The sequence below is a fragment of the Colobus angolensis genome, unplaced genomic scaffold (assembly GCF_000951035.1).
Source record: "Colobus angolensis palliatus isolate OR3802 unplaced genomic scaffold, Cang.pa_1.0 Scaffold181, whole genome shotgun sequence".
NCBI classification, from domain to species: domain Eukaryota; kingdom Metazoa; phylum Chordata; class Mammalia; order Primates; family Cercopithecidae; genus Colobus; species Colobus angolensis.
In genome coordinates this window covers 5526932-5533251 of record NW_012114944.1, presented here as the reverse complement: position 1 = coordinate 5533251, position 6320 = coordinate 5526932, and positions in this window count along the sequence as shown.

Below are 6320 nucleotides of genomic sequence, written 5' to 3'. Positions count from 1 at the left end.
AATCTCATCTTGAATTATAGTCCCATAATTCCTATGTGTTGTGGGAAGGACCCAGTGGGATATAATTTGAATGATGGGAGATAATTTGAATCATGGGGGCGGTTCCCCCATACTGTTCTCGTGGTAGTGAATAAGTCTCATGAGATCTGATGGTTTTATCAGGGGTTTCCACTTTTGCATCTTCCTCATTTTCTCTTGCTGCTGCCATGCAAGAAGTGCCTTTCACCTCCCCCCATGATTCTGAGGCCTCCCCAGCCATGTGGAGCTGTAAGTTCAAATAAACCTTTTATTCCCAGTCTTGGGTATGTCTTTATCAGCAGCATGAAAATGGACTAATACAATAAATTGGTACCAGTAGAGTGGGGCATTGCTGAAAAGATACCCAAAAATGTGGAAGCAACTTTGGAACTGGGTCTCAGGCGGAGGTTGGAACAGTTTGGAGGGCTCAGAAGAAGACAGGAAAATGTGGGAAAGTTTGGAGCCTCCTAGAGACTCGTTGAATGACTTTTGACAAAAATGCTGATCATGATATGAACAATAAGGTCCAGGCTGAGGTGGTCTCAGATGGAGATGAAGAACTTGTTGGGAACTGGAGCAAAGGTGACTCTTGTTATGTTTTAGCAAAGAGACTGACAGCATTTTGCCCCTGCCCTAGAGATTTGTGGAGCTTGGAACTTGAGAGAGATGATTTAAGGTATCTGGTAGAAGAAATTCCTAAACAGCAAAGTATTCAAGAGGTGACTTAGGTGCTGTTAAAGGCATTCAGTTTTATAAGGGAAGTGGAGCATAATAGTTTGGAAAATTTGTAGCCTGACAATGTGATAGAAAAGAAAATCCCACTTTCAGAGGAGAAAGTCAAGCTGGCTGCAGAACTTTGCATAAGTAACGAGGAGCCAAATGTTAATTGCCAAGACAATGGGGAAAATGTCTCCAGTCCATGTCGAGGTCTTCACAGCAGCTCTTCCCATCACAGGCCCAGAGGCCTCGAAGGAAACTGTGGTTTCATGGGCTGGGCCAAGGGTCCTCGTGCTGTGTACAGCCTAGGAACTTGGTGCCCTGTGTCTCAGCTGCTCCAGCTGTGGCTCAAAGGGGCCAATGTAGAGCTTGGGCTGTGGCTTCAGAGGGTGCAAGCCCCAAGCCTTGGCAGCTTCCACATGGTTTTGAGCCTGCAAGTGCACAGAAGTCAAGAATTGGGGTTTGGGAACCTCTGCCTAGATTTCAGAGGACGTATGGAAATGCCTGGATGCCCAGGCAAAAGTTTGCTGCAGGGGCAGGGTCTTCATGGAAAACCTCTGCTAGGGCAGTGCAGAAAGGAAATGTGGGGTTGGAGCCTCCACCCAGAGACCCTACTGGGGCACTGCCTAGTGGAGCTGTGAGAAGAGGGCCACCATCCTTTAGACCCCAGAATGGTAGATTCACTGACACCTTGCACTGTGCACCTGGAAAAGCCACAGACACTCAACACCAGCCGGTGAAAGCAGCCAGGAGGGGTGGTATACCTTGCAAAGCCACAAGGACACAGCTGCCCAAGACAATGGAACCTACCTCTTGCATCAGCATGACCTGGATATAAGACATGGAGTCAAAGGATATCATTTTGGAGCTTTAGAATTTGACTGCCCCGCTGGCTTTCTGTTACAGGGCATGTGTATCTAGGAAGTAACTAGCTTGCTTTTGATTTTACAGGTTCATAGGCAGAAGAGACTTGTCTTGTCTCAGATGAGACTTTGGACTGTGGACTTTTGGGTTAATGCTAAAATGAGTTAAGACTTTGGGGGACTTTTGGGAAGGCATAATTGCTTTTGAAATGTGAGGACATGAGATTTGGAGGGTCCAGGGGCTGAATGATATGGTTTGGCTCTGTGTCCCCACCCGAATCTTATCTTGAATTGTACTCCCATAATTCCCACATATTGTGGGAGGGACCTGATAGGAGATAATTTGAATCATGGGGGCAGTTTCCTCCATACTACTCATAGTAGTGAATAAGTCTCATGAGATCTGATGGTTTTATCAAGGGTTTGCATTTTTGCATCTTCCTCACTTTCTCTTGTCACCGCCATGTAAGAAGGCCTCTCACCTCCTGCCATGATTCTGAGGCCTCCCTAGCCATGTGGAACTGTAAGTTCAATTAAATCTTTTTTTCTTCCCAGTCTCAGGCATGTCTTTATCAGCAGCATGAAAACAGACTAATACTCCCACCCTCTCAAGTCCAGGTTTGATGTCCCCTTATAAGCTACTACAGCAATCTATGCTTATCCCTATAAAGGTCCTTATCATAATTAGCCAAATTCTTCATCTTCTTGTCTGTCACTCTACTAGATTCTAAGTTTCTTGAGGAAAGGTATACATTATTATTTACTTAGAACTTAGTATGTTTCCTGGAACATACTAGGAAAACAGTATATTGTACACGAATTAAGAAATAAATTTTCTAGTATCATAAAGCAAGTATATGAAGAATCTGAAATTAAATCCAAATTTGGCATAATGATATAGACCTAATAGGTTATCTTCCTGGCCCATTACTTTTCTGAGAACTGCAAAGAAAAGCCCAGGAACTGCTCCTCCCATTCAGATCCGAATGCTAACAGTTATGAGTCTCTGTTGTACCAGCATGAACCCCTTCCTACCCTTGACCAGAGGGAATTGATCCAGGAGCAGACACCTGAGTGGGCTTTTCTTTCCTGGAAGCCTTTTTATTACAGCTTCAATCTCATTACCTATAACAGGTCTGTTCAGGTTTTGGACTTCTTCATGGTTCAATCTTGGCAGGTCGTATGTGTCTAGAAATTTGTCCATTTCTTCTAGATTTTCCAATTTATTGACATATACTTGCTCATAGTAGTCTCTAATGATCTTTTGAATTTCTGCAGTTTAAATTATAATGTCTCCTTTTTCATCTCTGGTTTTATTTCTTTGGGTCTTCTCTCTTTTTTATAGTCTAGCTAACAGTTGATTGACATTATCTTTTCACAAAATCATCTTATCTTTTTATTGATCTTTTGTATTGTTTTATTTTTATGTAATTTATTTCTGCTCTGATTTTTATTATTTATTTTCTTCTATTAATTTGAGGTTTGGTTTGCTCTTGTTTTCTAGTTCTTTAAGATGCATTGTTGGGTTGTTTGAAGTTTTTCTCCTTTTTTATTAGGTGGTTATTGCTATAAACTTTCCTCTTAGTACTGCTTCTGCTGTATCTCATGGCTTTTGCTGTGTCATGTTTCCATTTTCATTTGTTTTGGGAAATTTTAAATTTCCTTCTCAATTTTTTCATTGACCTGCTGGTCATTCAAGAGCCTATTTTTTTAATTTCTATGTGTTTGTATAGTTTCCAAAGTTCCTCTTGTTTTTGATTTCTAGTTTTATTCCATTATGATCAGAGAAGGCACTTGATATTATTCTGATTTTTTTGAGTGTTTTAAGACTTCTTTTCTGACCTAACATATGACCTATCCTTGAGAATGATTCATATACTAAAGAGAAGAATGTGTATTCTACAGGCATTAGATGAAATGTTCTGTAGATGTCTATTAAGTCCATTTGGTCTATAGTACAGATTAAATCCAGTGTTTCCTTGTTGATTTTCTGTCTGGGTGATGTGTCCAATGCTGAAAATGGGGTGTTGAAGTCTCCAGCTGTCATTGTATTGGGGTCTATCTCTGATTTTAGTTTTAATAATATTTGCCTTGTATACCTGGGTGCTCTCCAGTGTTAGGTGCATATATATTTAGAATTACTAAATTATCTTGCTGAATTGACCCCTTTATCATTATATAATGACCTTCTTTGTCTCTTTTTATAGATTTTGTCTGAAATCTTTTGTCTAATAAAAATACAGCTGCTCCTGCTTGTAATCCCAGCACTCTGGGAGGCCGAAATGGGCAGATAACTTAAGGTTAGGAGTTCAAGACCAGCCTGGCCAACATGGTGAAACCCCGTCTCTACTGAAAATACAAAAATTCACCAGGCATGGTGGCACGTGCCTGTAATCCCAGCTATTCAGGAGGCTGAGGTGGAGAACTGCTTGAACCCAGTAGGGCAGAGGTTTCAGTCAGCTGAGATTGTGCCACTGCACTACAGCCTGGGCAGCAGAGCAAAACTTCATCTCAAAAAAAAGAAAAAAAGCATATATGGCTGCTCCTGCTCCTTGTTTGTTTGTTTCAATTGGCATGAAACTTTTTTTCCATGTCTTTAATTTCGGTCAGTGTGTCTTTATAGGTAAAGTGTTTCTTGTAGACAACAGATCATTGTATCTTTTTTAATTAGTTCAACTACTCTGTGTCTTTTTGTTTGGTGAATTTAGTCCATTTATATTAAATGTTACTATCAATAAGTAAGGACTTACTTCTTCCATTTTATAATTTGTTTTCTTGTTGTTTTGTGGTCTTCCCTGCCTGCCTTCCTGTCTGCTTTCTTTCCTCCCTTCCTCCCTTCCTTCCTTTTGGGAAGAGTATTTTCTCTGGTGGTATGTTTTAATTTCTTGCTTTTTACTTTTTGTGTATCTGCTGTAGGTTTTTTAATTTGAGGTTCTCATGAGGCATGGAAATAACAATTTGTAACCCATTATTTTAAACTGATGACAACTTAACATGGGTTGTAACAAACAAATAAGCAAAGAGAAGAGTAATAAAAACTCTACACTTCAACTTCACTTTACACTTTAACTGCTTGCTTTTTAACTTTTTAATGTTCTTATTTGTATCTTATACTGTCTGTGTCTTGAAAAGTTGTTGTAATTATTACTTTTGATAGGTTCATATTTTAGTATTTCTGCTCAAGATGTGAGTAATTTCCATACCACAATTACAGTGTTAGGATATTCTGTGTTTAACTGGGCACAGTAGCTCGTGCCTGTAACCCCAGCACTTTGGGAGGCCAAGACAGTCTTGGCCATGTTGCCCAGGCAGTCTCAACACCTTGAGCCCAGGTGTTTGAGACTAGCCTCAGCAACATGGCAAAACCTTGTCTTTATAAAAAATTTTTAAAAAATAAGCTGGGCACAGTGGCATGAGCCTGTGGTCCCAGCTACTTGGAAGGCTGAGGTGGGAGGATCACCTGAGCCCAGGAGTTGAGGATGCAGTGAGCTATGTTATTAATAGCACCACTGCACTCCAGGCTGGGTGGGCAACAAATCTAGACCCTATCTTAAGAAAAAAACTTCTGTTTTTGTCTGTTTACTTATTATTACCAGTGAGTTTTGTGCCTTCAGATCACTTCTTATTGCTTAACATCCTTTTCTTTCAAATTGAAGCACTCCCTCTAGCAGTTCTTGTAGGACAAGTTTGGTGTTGATGAAATCCCTCAGCTTTTGTTTCTCTGGGAAAGTCTCTATTTATTCTTCATGGTTGAAGGATATTTTTACTGGATATACTATTCTAGGATAAAAGTTTTTTCTTCAGCACTTTAAATATGTCATGCCACTCTGTCACGCCATGTGTACTGCCATGTCAAACCTGTAAGGTTTCCACTGAAAAGTCTGCTGCCAGACATATTGGAGCTCCTTTGTATATTATTTAGTTCTTTTCTTTGGCTGCTTTTAAGGTTCTTTCTTTCCTTCACCTTTGAGAGTTTGATTATTAAATGCTTTGAAGTAGTGTTCTTTGTGTTAAATCTGCTTAGTGTTCTATAATCTTCTTGTGCTTAAATACTGATATCTTTCTCTAGGTTTGGAATGTTCTCTGTTATTATCCTTTTTAATAAATTTTCTACCCCTATCTCTCTCTACCTTCTCTTTAAAGTCGGTAACTCTTAGATTTGGCCTTTTGAGGTTGTTTTCTAGATCTTGTAGGCATGCTTTATTCTTTTTTATTTTGTCTCCTGTGACTGTGTATTTTCAGGTAGTGTATCTTCAGGCTCACTCATTCTTTCTTCTGTTTGATCAGTTCTGTTGTTGAGAGACTCTGATTCCTTCTTCAGTATGTCAGTTGAATTTGTTGGCTTCAGAATTTCTGCTTGGTTTTTTAAAATTATTTGAATCTCTGTTAAATTTATTGGATATGATTCTGAATTCCTTCTCTGTGTTATCTTGAATTTTGTTGTGCTTCCTCAAAAAAGCTATTTTGAATTATCTGTCTGAATGTGCATGTAATTCTGTCACTCCAGAATCGGTCACTAGTGCCTTATTTATGTTTTTTAGTGAGGTCATGTTTTCCTTAATAGTCTTGATGCTTGTGGATATTCAGCAATGTCTGGGCATTGAAGAGTTAGGTGTAGTCTTTGCTGTCTGGGCTTGTTTGTACCTATCCTTCTTGGGAAGGATTTCCAGGTATTCAGAGGGAATTGAGTGTTGTGATCTAAGTCTCTGTTCACTGCAAGCA